Raw genomic sequence first — 23102 nt, 5'->3', positions numbered from 1 at the left:
TGTAATGAAGGTTCTATGCCTGAGCATCATGTTTATGAATGAAGGTTCTCTCTCTGGACATCACATTTATGAATGAAGGTTCTCTGCCTTGGCAACATCTTTATGAATGAAGGCTCTTTCTCTGGGCATCATATTTATGAAAGAAGGTTCTCTACCTGGGAATCAAATTTATGAAAGAATGTTCTCTGCATGGGCATCATCTTTGTGAATGAAGGTTCTCTCTCTGGGCATCATCTTTATGAATGAAGGTTCTCTCTCTGGAAATCATCTTTTTGAATGAATGTTCTCTCCTTGGGCATCATCTTCATGAATGAAGGTTCTCTCTCTGGAAATCATCTTTATGAATGAAGGTTTACTCATTGGGCATCTTCTTTATGAAACAAGGTTCCCTGCCTGGTCATCATCTATACGAATGAAGGTTCCCTCTGTGGGCATCATCTTTATAAAGAAATTTCTCTGTTTGTGCATCATCTTTATGAAGGAACGTTCTCTATCTCGGCATCATCTTTATCAATGAATGTTCTCTCTCCGAGCATCATCTTTATGAATGAAGGTTCTCTCTCTGGGCATCATCTTTATGAAAGAAGGTTCTCTGATTGGGCAGCATCTTCATGAATGAAAGTTCTCTCTCTGGGCATCATCTTTATATAACAAAGTTCTCTGCCTGGCTATCATCTATATGAATGAAAGTTGTCTGTCTGGGCATCATCTTTATGAATAAAGGATCACTGCCTGGGCATCGTCTTTATAAGTGAAGGTTCTCTCTCTGGGGATCATCTTTATGAATGAAGGTTTTCTGGGCATCATCTTTTGAATCAAGGTTCTCTCTCTGGGCTTCACCTTAATGAATGAAGGTCCTCTGCTTGGGCATCATCTTTATGAATGAAGGTCCACTCTCTGGGCACCATCTTTATGAATGAATGTTCTCTATCTGTGGATCCTCTTTATGAATGAAAGTTCTCTGCCTTGGCATCAATATATGAATGAGGGTTCTCTCTCGAGTCATCATCTTTATGAATGAAGGCTCTCTCTCTGGGCATCACCTTTATGAAAGAAGATTCTCTGGGCATCAACTTATGAATGGGCATCACCATTATGATTGAAGTTTCTCTGCCTGGGCATCATCTTTATGAAAGTAGGTTCTCTCTCTGGGCATCATGTTTATGAAAGAAAGATCTCTTTTTATGCATCATCTTTATTGTAGAAGGTTCTCTGTCTCGGCATCATCTTTATGAAAGACGGTTCTCTATCTGGGCATCACCTTTAAGAATGAAGGTTCTCTGCTTGAGCATCATCTTTATGAATGAAGGTTCTTTCTCTGGACATCACATTTATGAATGAAGGTTCTAACCTTGGCAACATCTTTATGAATGAAGGCTCTTTCTCTGGGCATCATCATTATGAAAGAAGGTTCCCTGCCTGGACATCATCTTTACGAAAGAATGTTCTCTACCTGGGCATCATCTTTATGAATGAAAGTATGCTTTCTGGGCATCATCTTTATGAAACAAGGTTCTCTCTTTGGTATCATCTTAATGAATGAAGGTTCTCTGCCTGGGAATCATCTTTATGATTGAAGGTTCTCTGGGCATCATCTTTATGAAACAAGGTTCTCTGCCTGGCTATCATCTATATGAATGAGAGTTTTCTCTTTGTGTATCATCTTTATGAATGAAGGCTCTCTCTCTGGGCATGATCTTTATGAATTAAGGTTCTCTGGGCATCATCTTATGAATGAAGATGCTCTCTCTGGGCATCACCTTTATGAATGAAGGTTCTCTCTCTGGGCATCATCTTTATGAAAGAAGTTTCTCTGCCTGGGCATTATCTTTACGAAAGAAGGTCTCTACCTGGGCATCATCTTTATGAATGAAGGTACGCTCTCTTTGCATCATCTTTATGAAACAAGGTTCTCTGCCTGGCTATCATCTATAGGAATGGAAGTTGTCTCTCTGGACGTCATCCTTATGAATGAAGGATCTCTGCCTAGGCACCATCTTTATGAATGAAAGTTCTCTCTCTGGCCATCAACTTTATGAATGAAGGTTCCCTGTGCATCATCTTATGAATGAAGGTTCTCTACCTGGGCATCATCTTTGTGAATGAAGGTTCTCTCTCTGGGCATCACTTTATGAATGAAGGTTCTCTGGGCATCATCTTATGAATGAAGGTTCTTTCTCTGGGCATCATCTCCATGAATGATGGTTCTCTCCCTGGGCATCATCTTTATGAATGAAAGTCTCTCTGCCTGGGCATCATCTTTATGAATGACGGTTCTCTCTCTGGGAATCATATTTATGAATGAAGGTTCTCTGCCTAGGCATCATCTTTATGAATGAAGGTTCTCTATCTGGACATCACCTTTAAGAATGAAGGTTCTCTGCCTGAGCATCATGTTTATGAATGAAGGTTCTTTCTCTGGACATCACATTTATGAATGAAGGTTCTCTGCCTTGGCAACATCTTTATGAATGAAGGCTCTTTCTCTGGGCATCATATTTATGAAAGAAGGTTCTTTGCCTGGGAATCAAATTTTTGAAAGAATGTTCTCTGCATGGGCATCATCTTTATGAATGAAGGTTCTCTCTCTGGGCATCATCTTTATGAAGAAAGGCTCTCTCTCTGGGCATCATCTTTATGAAAGTAAGTTCTCTCTCTGGGCATCATATTTATGAAAGAAAGATCTCTGTGTGTGCATCATCTTTATGGAAGAAAGTTCTCTAAATGGGCATCATCTTTATGGATGATGGTTCTCTGGGCATCATCTTTTGAATGAAGTTTCTCTCTCTGGGCATCACCTTAATGAAAGAAGGTTCTCTCTTTGGGCATCATATTTAAGACAGAAGGTTCTCGGACTGGGCGTCATCTTTACGAAATGTCCTCTGCCTGGGCATCATCTTTATGAATGAAGGTTCTCTCTGTGGGCATTATCTTTATGAAAGGTGGTTCTCTCTCTGGGCATCATGTTTATGAAAGATGGTTCTCTTTTTGGGCATCATCTTTATGAATGAAGGTTCCCTGTGCATCATCTTATGAATGAAGGTTCTCTGCCTGGGCAACATCTTTCTGAATGAAGGCTCTTTCTCTGGGCATCATATTTATCAAAGAAGGTTCTTTGCCTGGGAATCATCATTATGAAAGAATGTTCTCTGCCTGGGCATCATCTTTGTGAATGAAGGTTCTCTATCTGGGCATCACTTTATGAATGAAGGTTCTCTGGGCATCATCTTATGAATGAAGGTTCTCTCTCTGGGCAATACCTTTATGAAAGAAGGTTCTTCCTCTGGGCATCATCTCCATGAATGATGGTTCTTTCCTTGGGCACCATCTTTATGAATGACGGTTTTCTCTCTAGGAATCATCTTTATGAATGAAGGTTCTCTGCCTAGGCATCACTTTTAAGAATGAAGGTTCTCTATCTGGGCATCACCTTTATAATGAAGGTTCTATGCCTGAGCACCATGTTTATGAATGAAGGTTCTCTCTCTGGACATCACATTTATGAATGAAGGTTCTCTGCCTTGGTAACATCTTTATGAATGAAGGCTCTTTTCTGGGCATCATATTTATGAAAGAAGGTTCTCTACCTGGGAATTAAATTTATGAAAGAATGTTCTCTGCATGGGCATCATCTTTGTGAATGAAGGTTCTCTCTCTGGGCATCATCTTTATGAATGAAGGTTCTCTCTCTGGAAATCATCTTTTTGAATGAATGTTCTCTCCTGGGCATCATCTTCATGAATGAAGGTTCTCTCTCTGGAAATCATCTTTATGAATGAAGGTTCTCTCATTGGACATCTTCTTTATGAAACAAGGTTCCCTGCCTGGTCATCATCTATATGAATGAAGGTTCCCTCTGTGGGCATCATCTTTATAAAGAAATTTCTCTGTTTGTGCATCATCTTTATGAAGGAACGTTCTCTATCTCGGCATCATCTTTATCAATGAATGTTCTCTCTCCGAGCATCATCTTTATGACTGAAGGTTCTCTCTCTGGGCATCATCTTTATGAAAGAAGGTTCTCTGATTGGGCAGCATCTTCATGAATGAAAGTTCTCTCTCTGGGCATCATCTTTATAAATCAAGGTTCTCTGCCTGGCTATCATCTATATGAATGAAAGTTGTCTCTCTGTGCATCATCTTTATGAATAAAGGATCACTGCCTGGGCATCATCTTTATAAGTGAAGGTTCTCTCTCTAGGGATCATCTTTATGAATGAAGGTTCTCTGGGCATCATCTTTTGAATCAAGGTTCTCTCTCTGGGCTTCACCTTAATGAATGAATGGTCTCTGCCTGGGCATCATCTTTATGAATGAAGGTCCACTCTCTGGGCACCATCTTTATGAATGAATGTTCTCTATCTGTGGATCCTCTTTATGAATGAAAGTTCTCTACCTTGGCATCAATTTATGGATGAGGGTTCTCTCTCGAGGCATCATCATTATGAATGAAGGCTCTCTCTCTGGGCATCACCTTTATGAAAGAAGATTCTCTGGGCATCAACTTATGGATGAATGTTCTCTCTCTGGGCATCACCATTATGATTGAAGTTTGACTGCCTGGGCATCATCTTTATGAAAGTAAGTTCTTCCTCTGGGCATCATGTTTATCAAAGAAAGATCTCTTTTTGTGCATCATCTTTATTGTAGAAGGTTCTCTGTCTCGGCATCATCTCTATGAAAGAATGTTCTCTCTCTGGGCATCATCTTTATGAATGAATGTTCTCTCTCTGGGCATCATCATTATGAAAGAAGGTTCCCTGCCTGGACATCATCTTTATGCAAGAAGGTTCTCTACCTGGGCATCATCTTTATGAATGAATGTACGCTCTCTGGGCATCATCTTTATGAAACAAGGTTCTCTCTCTGGTATCATCTTAATGAATGAAGGTTCTCTGCCTGGGAATCATCTTTATGATTGAAGGTTCTCTGGGCATCATCTTTATGAAACAAGGTTCTCTGCCTTGCTATCATCTATATGAATGAGAGTTTTCTCTTTGTGTATCATCTTTATGAATGAAGGTTCTCTCTCTGGGCATGATCTTTATGAATTAAGGTTCTCTGGGCATCATATTATGAATGAAGATGCTCTCTCTGGGCATCATCTTTATGAAAGAAGTTCTTCTGCCTGGGCATTATCTTTACAAAAGAAGGTTCTCTACCTGGGCATCATCTTTATGAATGAAGGTACGCTCTCTGGGAATCATCTTTATGAAACAAGGTTCTCTGCCTGGCTATCATCTATAGGAATGAAAGTTGTCTCTCTGGGCATCATCATTATGAATGAAGGATCTCTGCCTAGGCACCATCTTTATGAATGAAAGTTCTCTCTCTGGCCATCATCTTTATGAATGAAGGTTCCCTGTGCATCATCTTATGAATGAAGGTTCTCTGCCTGAGCATCATGTTTATGAATGAAGGTTCTTTCTCTGGACATCACATTTATGAATGAAGGTTCTCTGCCTTGGCAACATCTTTATGAATGAAGGCTCTTTCTCTGGGCATCATATTTATGAAAGAAGGTTCTTTGCCTGGGAATCAAATTTTTGAAAGAATGTTCTCTGCATGGGCATCATCTTTATGAATGTAGGTTCTCTCTCTGGGCATCATCTTTATGAAGAAAGGCTCTCTCTCTGGGCATCATCTTTATGAAAGTAAGTTCTCTCTCTGGGCATCATATTTATGAAAGAAAGATCTCTGTGTGTGCATCATCTTTATGGAAGAAAGTTCTCTAAATGGGCATCATCTTTATGGATGATGGTTCTCTGGGCATCATCTTTTGAATGAAGTTTCTCTCTCTGGGCATCACCTTAATGAAAGAAGGTTCTCTCTTTGGGCATCATATTTAAGACAGAAGGTTCTCGGACTGGGCGTCATCTTTACGAAATGTCCTCTGCCTGGGCATCATCTTTATGAATGAAGGTTCTCTCTGTGGGCATTATCTTTATGAAAGGTGGTTCTCTCTCTGGGCATCATGTTTATGAAAGATGGTTCTCTTTTTGGGCATCATCTTTATGAATGAAGGTTCCCTGTGCATCATCTTATGAATGAAGGTTCTCTGCCTGGGCAACATCTTTCTGAATGAAGGCTCTTTCTCTGGGCATCATATTTATCAAAGAAGGTTCTTTGCCTGGGAATCATCATTATGAAAGAATGTTCTCTGCCTGGGCATCATCTTTGTGAATGAAGGTTCTCTATCTGGGCATCACTTTATGAATGAAGGTTCTCTGGGCATCATCTTATGAATGAAGGTTCTCTCTCTGGGCAATACCTTTATGAAAGAAGGTTCTTCCTCTGGGCATCATCTCCATGAATGATGGTTCTTTCCTTGGGCACCATCTTTATGAATGACGGTTTTCTCTCTAGGAATCATCTTTATGAATGAAGGTTCTCTGCCTAGGCATCATTTTTAAGAAAGAAGGTTCTCTATCTGGGCATCACCTTTATAATGAAGGTTCTATGCCTGAGCACCATGTTTATGAATGAAGGTTCTCTCTCTGGACATCACATTTATGAATGAAGGTTCTCTGCCTTGGTAACATCTTTATGAATGAAGGCTCTTTTCTGGGCATCATATTTATGAAAGAAGGTTCTCTACCTGGGAATTAAATTTATGAAAGAATGTTCTCTGCATGGGCATCATCTTTGTGAATGAAGGTTCTCTCTCTGGGCATCATCTTTATGAATGAAGGTTCTCTCTCTGGAAATCATCTTTTTGAATGAATGTTCTCTCCTGGGCATCATCTTCATGAATGAAGGTTCTCTCTCTGGAAATCATCTTTATGAATGAAGGTTCTCTCATTGGACATCTTCTTTATGAAACAAGGTTCCCTGCCTGGTCATCATCTATATGAATGAAGGTTCCCTCTGTGGGCATCATCTTTATAAAGAAATTTCTCTGTTTGTGCATCATCTTTATGAAGGAACGTTCTCTATCTCGGCATCATCTTTATCAATGAATGTTCTCTCTCCGAGCATCATCTTTATGACTGAAGGTTCTCTCTCTGGGCATCATCTTTATGAAAGAAGGTTCTCTGATTGGGCAGCATCTTCATGAATGAAAGTTCTCTCTCTGGGCATCATCTTTATAAAACAAGGTTCTCTGCCTGGCTATCATCTATATGAATGAAAGTTGTCTCTCTGTGCATCATCTTTATGAATAAAGGATCACTGCCTGGGCATCATCTTTATAAGTGAAGGTTCTCTCTCTAGGGATCATCTTTATGAATGAAGGTTCTCTGGGCATCATCTTTTGAATCAAGGTTCTCTCTCTGGGCTTCACCTTAGTGAATGAATGGTCTCTGCCTGGGCATCATCTTTATGAATGAAGGTCCACTCTCTGGGCACCATCTTTATGAATGAATGTTCTCTATCTGTGGATCCTCTTTATGAATGAAAGTTCTCTACCTTGGCATCAATTTATGAATGAGGGTTCTCTCTCGAGGCATCATCATTATGAATGAAGGCTCTCTCTCTGGGCATCACCTTTATGAAAGAAGATTCTCTGGGCATCAACTTATGGATGAATGTTCTCTCTCTGGGCATCACCATTATGATTGAAGTTTGACTGCCTGGGCATCATCTTTATGAAAGTAAGTTCTTCCTCTGGGCATCATGTTTATCAAAGAAAGATCTCTTTTTGTGCATCATCTTTATTGTAGAAGGTTCTCTGTCTCGGCATCATCTCTATGAAAGAATGTTCTCTCTCTGGGCATCATCTTTATGAATGAATGTTCTCTCTCTGGGCATCATCATTATGAAAGAAGGTTCCCTGCCTGGACATCATCTTTACGCAAGAAGGTTCTCTACCTGGGCATCATCTTTATGAATGAATGTACGCTCTCTGGGCATCACCTTTATGAAACAAGGTTCTCTCTCTGGTATCATCTTAATGAATGAAGGTTCTCTGCCTGGGAATCATCTTTATGATTGAAGGTTCTCTGGGCATCATCTTTATGAAACAAGGTTCTCTGCCTTGCTATCATCTATATGAATGAGAGTTTTCTCTTTGTGTATCATCTTTATGAATGAAGGTTCTCTCTCTGGGCATGATCTTTATGAATTAAGGTTCTCTGGGCATCATATTATGAATGAAGATGCTCTCTCTGGGCATCATCTTTATGAAGAAAGGCTCTCTCTCTGGGCATCATCTTTATGAAAGTAAATTCTCTCTCTGGGCATCATATTTATGAAAGAAAGATCTCTGTGTGTGCATCATCTTTATGGAAGAAAGTTCTCTAAATGGGCATCATCTTTATGGATGATGGTTCTCTGGGCATCATCTTTTGAATGAAGTTTCTCTCTCTGGGCATCACCTTAATGAAAGAAGGTTCTCTCTTTGGGCATCATATTTAAGACAGAAGGTTCTCGGACTGGGCGTCATCTTTACGAAATGTCCTCTGCCTGGGCATCATCTTTATGAATGAAGGTTCTCTCTGTGGGCATTATCTTTATGAAAGGTGGTTCTCTCTCTGGGCATCATGTTTATGAAAGATGGTTCTCTTTTTGGGCATCATCTTTATGAATGAAGGTTCCCTGTGCATCATCTTATGAATGAAGGTTCTCTGCCTGGGCAACATCTTTCTGAATGAAGGCTCTTTCTCTGGGCATCATATTTATCAAAGAAGGTTCTTTGCCTGGGAATCATCATTATGAAAGAATGTTCTCTGCCTGGGCATCATCTTTGTGAATGAAGGTTCTCTATCTGGGCATCACTTTATGAATGAAGGTTCTCTGGGCATCATCTTATGAATGAAGGTTCTCTCTCTGGGCAATACCTTTATGAAAGAAGGTTCTTCCTCTGGGCATCATCTCCATGAATGATGGTTCTTTCCTTGGGCACCATCTTTATGAATGACGGTTTTCTCTCTAGGAATCATCTTTATGAATGAAGGTTCTCTGCCTAGGCATCACTTTTAAGAATGAAGGTTCTCTATCTGGGCATCACCTTTATAATGAAGGTTCTATGCCTGAGCACCATGTTTATGAATGAAGGTTCTCTCTCTGGACATCACATTTATGAATGAAGGTTCTCTGCCTTGGTAACATCTTTATGAATGAAGGCTCTTTTCTGGGCATCATATTTATGAAAGAAGGTTCTCTACCTGGGAATTAAATTTATGAAAGAATGTTCTCTGCATGGGCATCATCTTTGTGAATGAAGGTTCTCTCTCTGGGCATCATCTTTATGAATGAAGGTTCTCTCTCTGGAAATCATCTTTTTGAATGAATGTTCTCTCCTGGGCATCATCTTCATGAATGAAGGTTCTCTCTCTGGAAATCATCTTTATGAATGAAGGTTCTCTCATTGGACATCTTCTTTATGAAACAAGGTTCCCTGCCTGGTCATCATCTATATGAATGAAGGTTCCCTCTGTGGGCATCATCTTTATAAAGAAATTTCTCTGTTTGTGCATCATCTTTATGAAGGAACGTTCTCTATCTCGGCATCATCTTTATCAATGAATGTTCTCTCTCCGAGCATCATCTTTATGACTGAAGGTTCTCTCTCTGGGCATCATCTTTATGAAAGAAGGTTCTCTGATTGGGCAGCATCTTCATGAATGAAAGTTCTCTCTCTGGGCATCATCTTTATAAAACAAGGTTCTCTGCCTGGCTATCATCTATATGAATGAAAGTTGTCTCTCTGTGCATCATCTTTATGAATAAAGGATCACTGCCTGGGCATCATCTTTATAAGTGAAGGTTCTCTCTCTAGGGATCATCTTTATGAATGAAGGTTCTCTGGGCATCATCTTTTGAATCAAGGTTCTCTCTCTGGGCTTCACCTTAATGAATGAATGGTCTCTGCCTGGGCATCATCTTTATGAATGAAGGTCCACTCTCTGGGCACCATCTTTATGAATGAATGTTCTCTATCTGTGGATCCTCTTTATGAATGAAAGTTCTCTACCTTGGCATCAATTTATGAATGAGGGTTCTCTCTCGAGGCATCATCATTATGAATGAAGGCTCTCTCTCTGGGCATCACCTTTATGAAAGAAGATTCTCTGGGCATCAACTTATGGATGAATGTTCTCTCTCTGGGCATCACCATTATGATTGAAGTTTGACTGCCTGGGCATCATCTTTATGAAAGTAAGTTCTTCCTCTGGGCATCATGTTTATCAAAGAAAGATCTCTTTTTGTGCATCATCTTTATTGTAGAAGGTTCTCTGTCTCGGCATCATCTCTATGAAAGAATGTTCTCTCTCTGGGCATCATCTTTACGAATGAATGTTCTCTCTCTGGGCATCATCATTATGAAAGAAGGTTCCCTGCCTGGACATCATCTTTACGCAAGAAGGTTCTCTACCTGGGCATCATCTTTATGAATGAATGTACGCTCTCTGGGCATCATCTTTATGAAACAAGGTTCTCTCTCTGGTATCATCTTAATGAATGAAGGTTCTCTGCCTGGGAATCATCTTTATGATTGAAGGTTCTCTGGGCATCATCTTTATGAAACAAGGTTCTCTGCCTTGCTATCATCTATATGAATGAGAGTTTTCTCTTTGTGTATCATCTTTATGAATGAAGGTTCTCTCTCTGGGCATGATCTTTATGAATTAAGGTTCTCTGGGCATCATATTATGAATGAAGATGCTCTCTCTGGGCATCATCTTTATGAAAGAAGTTCCTCTGCCTGGGCATTATCTTTACAAAAGAAGGTTCTCTACCTGGGCATCATCTTTATGAATGAAGGTACGCTCTCTGGGAATCATCTTTATGAAACAAGGTTCTCTGCCTGGCTATCATCTATAGGAATGAAAGTTGTCTCTCTGGGCATCATCATTATGAATGAAGGATCTCTGCCTAGGCACCATCTTTATGAATGAAAGTTCTCTCTCTGGCCATCATCTTTATGAATGAAGGTTCCCTGTGCATCATCTTATGAATGAAGGTTCTCTGCCTGGGCAACATCTTTCTGAATGAAGGCTCTTTCTCTGGGCATCATATTTATCAGAGAAGGTGCTTTGCCTGGGAATCAACTTTATGAAAGAATGTTCTCTGCCTGGGCATCATCTTTGTGAATGAAGGTTCTCTCTCTGGGCATCACTTTATGAATGAAGGTTCTCTGGGCATCATATTATGAATGAAGGTTCTCTCTATGGGCATCACCTTTATGAAAGAAGGTTCTTTCTCTGGGCATCATCTCCATGAATGATGGTTCTCTCCCTGGGCATCAAACTTATGAATGAAAGTCTCTCTGCCAGGGCATCATCTTTATGAATGAAGGTTTTCTCTCTGGGAATCATCTTATGAATGAAGGTTCTCTGCCTAGGCATCATCTTTATGAATGAAGGTTCTCTCTCTGGGCATCATCTTTATGAAGAAAGGCTCTCTCTCTGGGCATCATCTTTATGAAAGTAATTTCTCTCTCTGGGCATCATATTTATGAAAGAAAGATCTCTGTTTGTGCATCATCTTTATGGAAAAAAATTCTCTAAATGGGCATCATCTTTATGGATGATGGTTCTCTGGGCATCATCTTATGAATGAAGTTTCTCTCTCTGGGCATCACCTTAATGAAAGAAGGTTCTCTCTTTGGGCATCATATTTAAGACAGAAAGTTCTCGGACTGGGCGTCATCTTTACGAAATGTCCTCTGCCTGGGCATCATCTTTATGAATGAAGGTTCTCTCTGTGGGCATTATCTTTATGAAAGGTGGTTCTCTCTCTGGGCATCATGTTTAGGAAAGATAGTTCTCTTTTTGGGCATCATCTTTATGAATGAAAGTTCTCTGGGCATCATCTTATGAATGAAGGTTCTCCTCTGGGCATTACTTTTATGAAAGAAGGTTCTTCCTCTGGGCATCATCTCCATGAATGATGGTTCTTTCCTTGGGCACCATCTTTATGAATGACGGTTTTCTCTCTAGGAATCATCTTTATGAATGAAGGTTCTCTCTCTGGGTATCATCTTTATGAATGAAGGTTCTCTCTCTGGGCATCTTCTTTATTGAACAAGGTTCCCTGCCTGGTCATCATCTATATGAATGAAGGTTCTCTCTGTGGGCATCATCTTTATAATGAATTTTCTCTACTTGTGCATCATCTTTATGAAGGAACGTTCTCTATCTGGCATCATCTTTATCAATGAATCTTCTCTCTCCGGGCATCATCTTTATGAATGAAGGTTCTCTCTCTGGGCATCATCTTTATGAAAGAAGGTTCTCTGACTTGGTAGCATCTTCATCAATGAAAGTTCTCTCTGGGCATCATCTTTAAAAAACAAGGTTCTCTGCCTGGCTATCATCTATATGAATGAAAGTTGTCTCTCTGGGCATCATCTTTATGAATGAAGGTTCTCTCTCTGGCATCACCATTATGAATGAAAGTTCTCTGCCTTGGCATCATCTTTATGAATGAGGGGTCTCTCTCAGGGCATCATATTTATGAATGAAGGTGCTCTCTCTGGGCATCACCATTATGAATGAAGGTTCTGTGACTGGGCATCATCTTTATGTATGTAGATTCTCTCTCTGGGCATCATCTTTATGAAAGAAAGATCTCTTTTTGTGCATCATCTTTATGGAAGAAGGTCTCTCTCTGGGCAACACCTTTATGTAAGAAGGTTTTTCTATGGGCATCATCATTTTGAATGAAAGTTCTCTCTCTGGGCATCATATTTATGAATGAATGTTCTCCCTGGGCATCATCATTATGAAAGAAGGTTCCCTGCCTGGACATCATCTTTACGAAAGAAGGTTCTCTACTTGGGCATCATCTTTATGAATGAATGTACGCTCTCTGGGCATCATCTTTATGAAACAAGGTTCTCTCTCTGGTATCATCTTAATGAATGAAGGTTCTCTGCCTGGGAATCATCTTTATGATTGAAGGTTCTCTGGGCATCATCTTTATGAAACAAGGTTCTCTGCCTTGCTATCATCTATATGAATGAGAGTTTTCTCTTTGTGTATCATCTTTATGAATGAAGGTTCTCTCTCTGGGCATGATCTTTATGAATTAAGGTTCTCTGGGCATCATATTATGAATGAAGATGCTCTCTCTGGGCATCACCTTTATGAATGAAGTTCCTCTGCCTGGGCATTATCTTTACAAAAGAAGGTTCTCTACCTGGGCATCATCTTTATGAATTAAGGTAGGCTCTCTGGGAATCATCTTTATGAAACAAGGTTCTCTGCCTGGCTATCATCTATAGGAATGAAAGTTGTCTCTCTGGGCATCATCATTATGAATGAAGGATCTCTGCCTAGGCACCATCTTTATGAATGAAAATTCTCTCTCTGGCCATCATCTTTATGAATGAAGGTTCCCTGTGCATCATCTTATGAATGAAGGTTCTCTGCCTGGGCAACATCTTTCTGAATGAAGGCTCTTTCTCTGGGCATCATATTTATCAGAGAATGTGCTTTGCCTGGGAATCATCTTTATGAAAGAATGTTCTCTGCCTGGGCATCATCGTTGTGAATGAAGGTTCTCTCTCTGGGCATCACTTTATGAATGAAGGTTCTCTGGGCATCATCTTATGAATGAAGGTTCTCTCTATGGGCATCACCTTTATGAAAGAAGGTTCTTTCTCTGGGCATCATCTCCATGAATGATGGTTCTCTCCCTGGGCATCAAACTTATGAATGAAAGTCTCTCTGCCTGGGCATCATCTTTATGAATGACGGTTTTCTCTCTGGGATTCATCTTTATGAATGAAGGTTCTCTGCCTAGGCATCATCTTTATGAATGAAGGCTCTTTCTCTGGACATCACATTTATGAATGAAAGTTCTCTGCCTTGGCAACATCTTTATGAATGAAGGCTCTTTCTCTGGGCATCATATTTATGAAAGAAGGTTCTCTGCCTGGGAATCAAATTTATGAAAGAATGTTCTCTGCATAGGCATCATCTTTATGAATGAAGGTTCTCTCTCTGGGCATCATCTTTATGAAGAAAGGCTCTCTCTCTGGGCATCATCTTTATGAAAGTAAGTTCTCTCTCTGGGCATCATATTTATGAAAGAAAGATCTCTGTGTGTGCATCATCTTTATGGAAGAAAGTTCTCTAAATGGGCATCATCTTTATGGATGATGGTTCTCTGGGCATCATCTTTTGAATGAAGTTTCTCTCTCTGGGCATCACCTTAATGAAAGAAGGTTCTCTCTTTGGGCATCATATTTAAGACAGAAGGTTCTCGGACTGGGCGTCATCTTTACGAAATGTCCTCTGCCTGGGCATCATCTTTATGAATGAAGGTTCTCTCTGTGGGCATTATCTTTATGAAAGGTGGTTCTCTCTCTGGGCATCATGTTTATGAAAGATGGTTCTCTTTTTGGGCATCATCTTTATGAATGAAGGTTCCCTGTGCATCATCTTATGAATGAAGGTTCTCTGCCTGGGCAACATCTTTCTGAATGAAGGCTCTTTCTCTGGGCATCATATTTATCAAAGAAGGTTCTTTGCCTGGGAATCATCATTATGAAAGAATGTTCTCTGCCTGGGCATCATCTTTGTGAATGAAGGTTCTCTATCTGGGCATCACTTTATGAATGAAGGTTCTCTGGGCATCATCTTATGAATGAAGGTTCTCTCTCTGGGCAATACCTTTATGAAAGAAGGTTCTTCCTCTGGGCATCATCTCCATGAATGATGGTTCTTTCCTTGGGCACCATCTTTATGAATGACGGTTTTCTCTCTAGGAATCATCTTTATGAATGAAGGTTCTCTGCCTAGGCATCACTTTTAAGAATGAAGGTTCTCTATCTGGGCATCACCTTTATAATGAAGGTTCTATGCCTGAGCACCATGTTTATGAATGAAGGTTCTCTCTCTGGACATCACATTTATGAATGAAGGTTCTCTGCCTTGGTAACATCTTTATGAATGAAGGCTCTTTTCTGGGCATCATATTTATGAAAGAAGGTTCTCTACCTGGGAATTAAATTTATGAAAGAATGTTCTCTGCATGGGCATCATCTTTGTGAATGAAGGTTCTCTCTCTGGGCATCATCTTTATGAATGAAGGTTCTCTCTCTGGAAATCATCTTTTTGAATGAATGTTCTCTCCTGGGCATCATCTTCATGAATGAAGGTTCTCTCTCTGGAAATCATCTTTATGAATGAAGGTTCTCTCATTGGACATCTTCTTTATGAAACAAGGTTCCCTGCCTGGTCATCATCTATATGAATGAAGGTTCCCTCTGTGGGCATCATCTTTATAAAGAAATTTCTCTGTTTGTGCATCATCTTTATGAAGGAACGTTCTCTATCTCGGCATCATCTTTATCAATGAATGTTCTCTCTCCGAGCATCATCTTTATGACTGAAGGTTCTCTCTCTGGGCATCATCTTTATGAAAGAAGGTTCTCTGATTGGGCAGCATCTTCATGAATGAAAGTTCTCTCTCTGGGCATCATCTTTATAAAACAAGGTTCTCTGCCTGGCTATCATCTATATGAATGAAAGTTGTCTCTCTGTGCATCATCTTTATGAATAAAGGATCACTGCCTGGGCATCGTCTTTATAAGTGAAGGTTCTCTCTCTAGGGATCATCTTTATGAATGAAGGTTCTCTGGGCATCATCTTTTGAATCAAGGTTCTCTCTCTGGGCTTCACCTTAATGAATGAATGGTCTCTGCCTGGGCATCATCTTTATGAATGAAGGTCCACTCTCTGGGCACCATCTTTATGAATGAATGTTCTCTATCTGTGGATCCTCTTTATGAATGAAAGTTCTCTACCTTGGCATCAATTTATGAATGAGGGTTCTCTCTCGAGGCATCATCATTATGAATGAAGGCTCTCTCTCTGGGCATCACCTTTATGAAAGAAGATTCTCTGGGCATCAACTTATGGATGAATGTTCTCTCTCTGGGCATCACCATTATGATTGAAGTTTGACTGCCTGGGCATCATCTTTATGAAAGTAAGTTCTTCCTCTGGGCATCATGTTTATCAAAGAAAGATCTCTTTTTGTGCATCATCTTTATTGTAGAAGGTTCTCTGTCTCGGCATCATCTCTATGAAAGAATGTTCTCTCTCTGGGCATCATCTTTATGAATGAATGTTCTCTCTCTGGGCATCATCATTATGAAAGAAGGTTCCCTGCCTGGACATCATCTTTATGCAAGAAGGTTCTCTACCTGGGCATCATCTTTATGAATGAATGTACGCTCTCTGGGCATCATCTTTATGAAACAAGGTTCTCTCTCTGGTATCATCTTAATGAATGAAGGTTCTCTGCCTGGGAATCATCTTTATGATTGAAGGTTCTCTGGGCATCATCTTTATGAAACAAGGTTCTCTGCCTTGCTATCATCTATATGAATGAGAGTTTTCTCTTTGTGTATCATCTTTATGAATGAAGGTTCTCTCTCTGGGCATGATCTTTATGAATTAAGGTTCTCTGGGCATCATATTATGAATGAAGATGCTCTCTCTGGGCATCATCTTTATGAAAGAAGTTCCTCTGCCTGGGCATTATCTTTACAAAAGAAGGTTCTCTACCTGGGCATCATCTTTATGAATGAAGGTACGCTCTCTGGGAATCATCTTTATGAAACAAGGTTCTCTGCCTGGCTATCATCTATAGGAATGAAAGTTGTCTCTCTGGGCATCATCATTATGAATGAAGGATCTCTGCCTAGGCACCATCTTTATGAATGAAAGTTCTCTCTCTGGCCATCATCTTTATGAATGAAGGTTCCCTGTGCATCATCTTATGAATGAAGGTTCTCTGCCTGGGCAACATCTTTCTGAATGAAGGCTCTTTCTCTGGGCATCATATTTATCAGAGAAGGTGCTTTGCCTGGGAATCAACTTTATGAAAGAATGTTCTCTGCCTGGGCATCATCTTTGTGAATGAAGGTTCTCTCTCTGGGCATCACTTTATGAATGAAGGTTCTCTGGGCATCATATTATGAATGAAGGTTCTCTCTATGGGCATCACCTTTATGAAAGAAGGTTCTTTCTCTGGGTATCATCTCCATGAATGATGGTTCTCTCCCTGGGCATCAAACTTATGAATGAAAGTCTCTCTGCCAGGGCATCATCTTTATGAATGAAGGTTTTCTCTCTGGGAATCATCTTTATGAATGAAGGTTCTCTGCCTAGGCATCATCTTTATGAATGAAGGTTCTCTCTCTGGGCATCATCTTTATGAAGAAAGGCTCTCTCTCTGGGCATCATCTTTATGAAAGTAATTTCTCTCTCTGGGCATCATATTTATGAAAGAAAGATCTCTGTTTGTGCATCATCTTTATGGAAAAAAATTCTCTAAATGGGCATCATCTTTATGGATGATGGTTCTCTGGGCATCATCTTATGAATGAAGTTTCTCTCTCTGGGCATCACCTTAATGAAAGAAGGTTCTCTCTTTGGGCATCATATTTAAGACAGAAGGTTCTCAGACTGGGCGTCATCTTTACGAAATGTCCTCTGCCTGGGCATCATCTTTATGAATGAAGGTTCTCTCTGTGGGCATTATCTTTATGAAAGGTGGTTCTCTCTCTGGGCATCATGTTTAGGAAAGATAGTTCTCTTTTTGGGCATCATCTTTATGAATGAATGTTCTCTGGGCATCATCTTATGAATGAAGGTTCTCCTCTGGGCATTACTTTTATGAAAGAAGGTTCTTCCTCTGGGCATCATCTCCATGAATGATGGTTCTTTCCTTGGGCACCATCTTTATGAATGACGGTTTTCTCTCTAGGAATCATCTTTATGAATGAAGGTTCTCTCTCTGGGTATCATCTTTATGAATGAAGGTTCTCTCTCTGGGCATCTTCTTTATTGAACAAGGTTCCCTGCCTGGTCATCATCTATATGAATGAAGGTTCTCTCTGTGGGCATCATCTTTATAATGAATTTTCTCTACTTGTGCATCATCTTTATGAAGGAACGTTCTCTATCTGGCATCATCTTTATCAATGAATCTTCTCTCTCCGGGCATCATCTTTATGAATGAAGGTTCTCTCTCTGGGCATCATCTTTATGAAAGAAGGTTCTCTGACTTGGTAGCATCTTCATCAATGAAAGTTCTCTCTGGGCATCATCTTTAAAAAACAAGGTTCTCTGCCTGGCTATCATCTATATGAATGAAAGTTGTCTCTCTGGGCATCATCTTTATGAATGAAGGTTCTCTCTCTGGCATCACCATTATGAATGAAAGTTCTCTGCCTTGGCATCATCTTTATGAATGAGGGGTCTCTCTCAGGGCATCATATTTATGAATGAAGGTGCTCTCTCTAGGCATCACCATTATGAATGAAGGTTCTGTGACTGGGCATCATCTTTATGTATGTAGATTCTCTCTCTGGGCATCATCTTTATGAAAGAAAGATCTCTTTTTGTGCATCATCTTTATGGAAGAAGGTCTCTCTCTGGGCAACACCTTTATGTAAGAAGGTTTTTCTATGGGCATCATCATTTTGAATGAAAGTTCTCTCTCTGGGCATCATATTTATGAATGAATGTTCTCCCTGGGCATCATCATTATGAAAGAAGGTTCCCTGCCTGGACATCATCTTTACGAAAGAAGGTTCTCTACCTGGGCATCATCTTTATGAATGAATGTACGCTCTCTGGGCATCATCTTTATGAAACAAGGTTCTCTCTCTGGTATCATCTTAATGAATGAAGGTTCTCTGCCTGGGAATCATCTTTATGATTGAAGGTTCTCTGGGCATCATCTTTATGAAACAAGGTTCTCTGCCTTGCTATCATCTATATGAATGAGAGTTTTCTCTTTGTGTATCATCTTTATGAATGAAGGTTCTCTCTCTGGGCATGATCTTTATGAATTAAGGTTCTCTGGGCATCATATTATGAATGAAGATGCTCTCTCTGGGCATCACCTTTATGAATGAAGTTCCTCTGCCTGGGCATTATCTTTACAAAAGAAGGTTCTCTACCTGGGCATCATCTTTATGAATTAAGGTAGGCTCTCTAGGAATCATCTTTATGAAACAAGGTTCTCTGCCTGGCTATCATCTATAGGAATGAAAGTTGTCTCTCTGGGCATCATCATTATGAATGAAGGATCTCTGCCTAGGCACCATCTTTATGAATGAAAATTCTCTCTCTGGCCATCATCTTTATGAATGAAGGTTCCCTGTGCATCATCTTATGAATGAAGGTTCTCTGCCTGGGCAACATCTTTCTGAATGAAGGCTCTTTCTCTGGGCATCATATTTATCAGAGAAGGTGCTTTGCCTGGGAATCATCTTTATGAAAGAATGTTCTCTGCCTGGGCATCATCGTTGTGAATGAAGGTTCTCTCTCTGGGCATCACTTTATGAATGAAGGTTCTCTGGGCATCATCTTATGAATGAAGGTTCTCTCTATGGGCATCACCTTTATGAAAGAAGGTTCTTTCTCTGGGCATCATCTCCATGAATGATGGTTCTCTCCCTGGGCATCAAACTTATGAATGAAAGTCTCTCTGCCTGGGCATCATCTTTATGAATGACGGTTTTCTCTCTGGGATTCATCTTTATGAATGAAGGTTCTCTGCCTAGGCATCATCTTTATGAATGAAGGCTCTTTCTCTGGACATCACATTTATGAATGAAAGTTCTCTGCCTTGGCAACATCTTTATGAATGAAGGCTCTTTCTCTGGGCATCATATTTATGAAAGAAGGTTCTCTGCCTGGGAATCAAATTTATGAAAGAATGTTCTCTGCATAGGCATCATCTTTATGAATGAAGGTTCTCTCTCTGGGCATCATCTTTATGAAGAAAGGCTCTCTCTCTGGGCATCATCTTTATGAAAGTAAGTTCTCTCTCTGGGCATCATATTTATGAAAGAAAGATCTCTGTGTGTGCATCATCTTTATGGAAGAAAATTCTCTAAATGGGCATCATCTTTATGGATGATGGTTCTCTGGGCATCATCTTTTGAATGAAGTTTCTCTCTCTGGGCATCACCTTAATGAAAGAAGGTTCTCTCTTTGGGCATCATATTTAAGACAGAAGGTTCTCGGACTGGGCGTCATCTTTACGAAATGTCCTCTGCCTGGGCATCATCTTTATGAATGAAGGTTCTCTCTGTGGGCATTATCTTTATGAAAGGTGGTTCTCTCTCTGGGCATCATGTTTAGGAAAGATGGTTCTCTTTTTGGGCATCATCTTTATGAATGAAAGTTCTCTGGGCATCATCTTATGAATGAAGGTTCTCCTCTGGGCATTACTTTTATGAAAGAAGGTTCTTCCTCTGGGCATCATCTCCATGAATGATGGTTCTTTCCTTGGGCACCATCTTTATGAATGACGGTTTTCTCTCTAGGAATCATCTTTATGAATGAAGGTTCTCTCTCTGGGTATCATCTTTATGAATGAAGGTTCTCTCTCTGGGCATCTTCTTTATTGAACAAGGTTCCCTGCCTGGTCATCATCTATATGAATGAAGGTTCTCTCTGTGGGCATCATCTTTATAATGAATTTTCTCTACTTGTGCATCATCTTTATGAAGGAACGTTCTCTATCTGGCATCATCTTTATCAATGAATCTTCTCTCTCCGGGCATCATCTTTATGAATGAAGGTTCTCTCTCTGGGCATCATCTTTATGAAAGAAGGTTCTCTGACTTGGTAGCATCTTCATCAATGAAAGTTCTCTCTGGGCATCATCTTTAAAAAACAAGGTTCTCTGCCTGGCTATCATCTATATGAATGAAAGTTGTCTCTCTGGGCATCATCTTTATGAATGAAGGTTCTCTCTCTGGCACCACCATTATGAATGAAAGTTCTCTGCCTTGGCATCATCTTTATGAATGAGGGGTCTCTCTCAGGGCATCATATTTATGAATGAAGGTGCTCTCTCTGGGCATCACCATTATGAATGAAGGTTCTGTGACTGGGCATCATCTTTATGTATGTAGATTCTCTCTCTGGGCATCATCTTTATGAAAGAAAGATCTCTTTTTGTGCATCATCTTTATGGAAGAAGGTTCTCTCTCTGGGCAACACCTTTATGTAAGAAGGTTTTTCTCTGGGCATCATCATTTTGAATGAAAGTTCTCTCTCTGGGCATCATATTTATGAATGAAGGTGCTCTCTCTGGGCATCACCATTATGAATGAAGGTTCTGTAACTGGGCATCATCTTTATGTATGTAGATTATCTCTCTGGACATCATCTTTGTGAAAGAAAGATCTCTTTTTATGCATCATCTTTATGGAAGAAGGTTCTCTCTATGGGCAACACGTTTATGTAAGAAGGTTTTTCTCTGGGCATCATCATTTTGAATGAAAGTTCTCTCTCTGGGCATCATATTTATGAATGAAGGTGCTCTCTCTGGGCATCACCATTATGAATGAAGGTTCTGTAACTAGGCATCATCTTTATGTATGTAGATTATCTCTCTGGACATCATCTTTATGAAAGAAAGATCTCTTTTTATGCATCATCTTTATGGAAGAAGGTTCTCTCTATGGGCAACACGTTTATGTAAGAAGGTTTTCCTCTGGGCATTATCTTTTTGAATGAAGGTTCTCTCTCTGGGTTATCATCTTTATGAATGAAGGTTCTCTGACTGGGCATCATCTTTAAGAATGAAGGTTCTCTCTCTGGGCATCCTCTTTATGAATGAAGGTTCTCTCTCTGGGCATCATCTTTATGAAAGAAGGTTCTCTCCCTGGGCATCATCTTTAGGAAGAAGGTACTCTACCTGGGCATCATCTTTTTGAATGAAGGTATGCTCTCTGGGCATCATCTTTATGAAACAAAATTCTCTGCCTGGCTATCATCTATATGAATGAAAGTTGTCTCTCTGGGCATCATCTTTCTGAATAAAGGATCTCAGCCTGGGCATCATCTTTACGAAAGAAAGTTCTATCTCTGGGCATCATCTTTATGAAAGAAAGCTCTCTCTGGTATCATCTTTATGAATGAAGGTTCTCTGTCTGGGAATCATCTTTATGATTGAAGTGTCTCTCTCTGGGCATCATCTTTATGAAACAAGGTTCTCTGCCTGGCTATCATCTATATGAATGAAAGTTGTCTCTCTGGGCATCATCTTTCTGAATAAAGGATCTCAGCCTGGGCATCATCTTTATGAATGAAGGTTCTCTCTCTGGGCATCTTCTTTATGAAACTAGGTTCCTTGCCTGGGCATCATCTATATGAATGAAAGTTGTCTCTCTGGGCATCATCTTTATGAATGAAGGTATGCTCCATGGGCATCATCTTTATGAAACAAGGTTCTCTCTCTGGTATCATCTTAATGAATGAAGGTTCTCTGCCTGGGAATCATCTTTATGATTGAAGGTTCTCTCTCTGGGCATCATCATTATGAAACAAGGTTCTTTGCCTGGCTATCATCTATATGAATGAGAGTTGTGTCTTTGTGTATCATCTTTATGATTGAAGGTTCTCTCTCTGGGCATCATCTTTATGAATTAAGGTTCTCTGGGCATCATCTTATGAATGAAGATGCTCTCTCTGGGCATCACCTTTATGAATGAAGGTTCTCTCTCGCGGCATCATTTTTATGAATGATAGTTCTCTCTCTAGGCTTCATCTTTATGAATGAATGTTCTCTCTCTGGGCATCATCTTTATGAATGATGATTCCCCACCTGGGCATCATCTTTATGAATGAAGGTACGCTCTCGGGGCATCATCTTTATGAAACAAGGTTCTCTCCCTGGCTCTCATCTATATGAATGAAAGTTGTCTCTCTGGGCATCATCTTTATGAATGAAGGATCTCTGCTTGGGCATCACCTTTATGAATGAAGGTTCTCTGCCTGGGCAATATCTTTATGAATGAAGGCTCTTTATCTGGGCATCATATATATGAAAGAAGGTTCTCTGCCTGGGAGGCATCTTTATGAAAAAAGATTTACTCTCTTGGCATCACTATTATGCAAGAAGGTTCTTTCTCTCGGCATTATCTTCATGAATGATGGTTCTCTCCCTGGGCATCAATTTTATCAATGAATGTTCTCGCTCTGTGCATCATATTTATGAATGAATGCTCTCTGCCTGGGCATCATCTTTATGAATGACGGTTCTCTCTTGGAATCATCTTTATGAATGAAGGATCTCTGCCTGGGCCTCATCTTTATGAATGAAGGTTCTCTCTCTGGTCCTCATCTTTATGAATTAAGGTTCTCTGAGCATCATCTTATGAATGAAGGTTGTCT

This window comes from Tenrec ecaudatus, chromosome Y, assembly GCF_050624435.1.
Source record: "Tenrec ecaudatus isolate mTenEca1 chromosome Y, mTenEca1.hap1, whole genome shotgun sequence".
NCBI classification, from domain to species: Eukaryota; Metazoa; Chordata; class Mammalia; order Afrosoricida; family Tenrecidae; genus Tenrec; species Tenrec ecaudatus.
The sequence above is the reverse complement of the archived record's forward strand: the minus strand, read 5'-3'. Positions refer to the sequence as shown.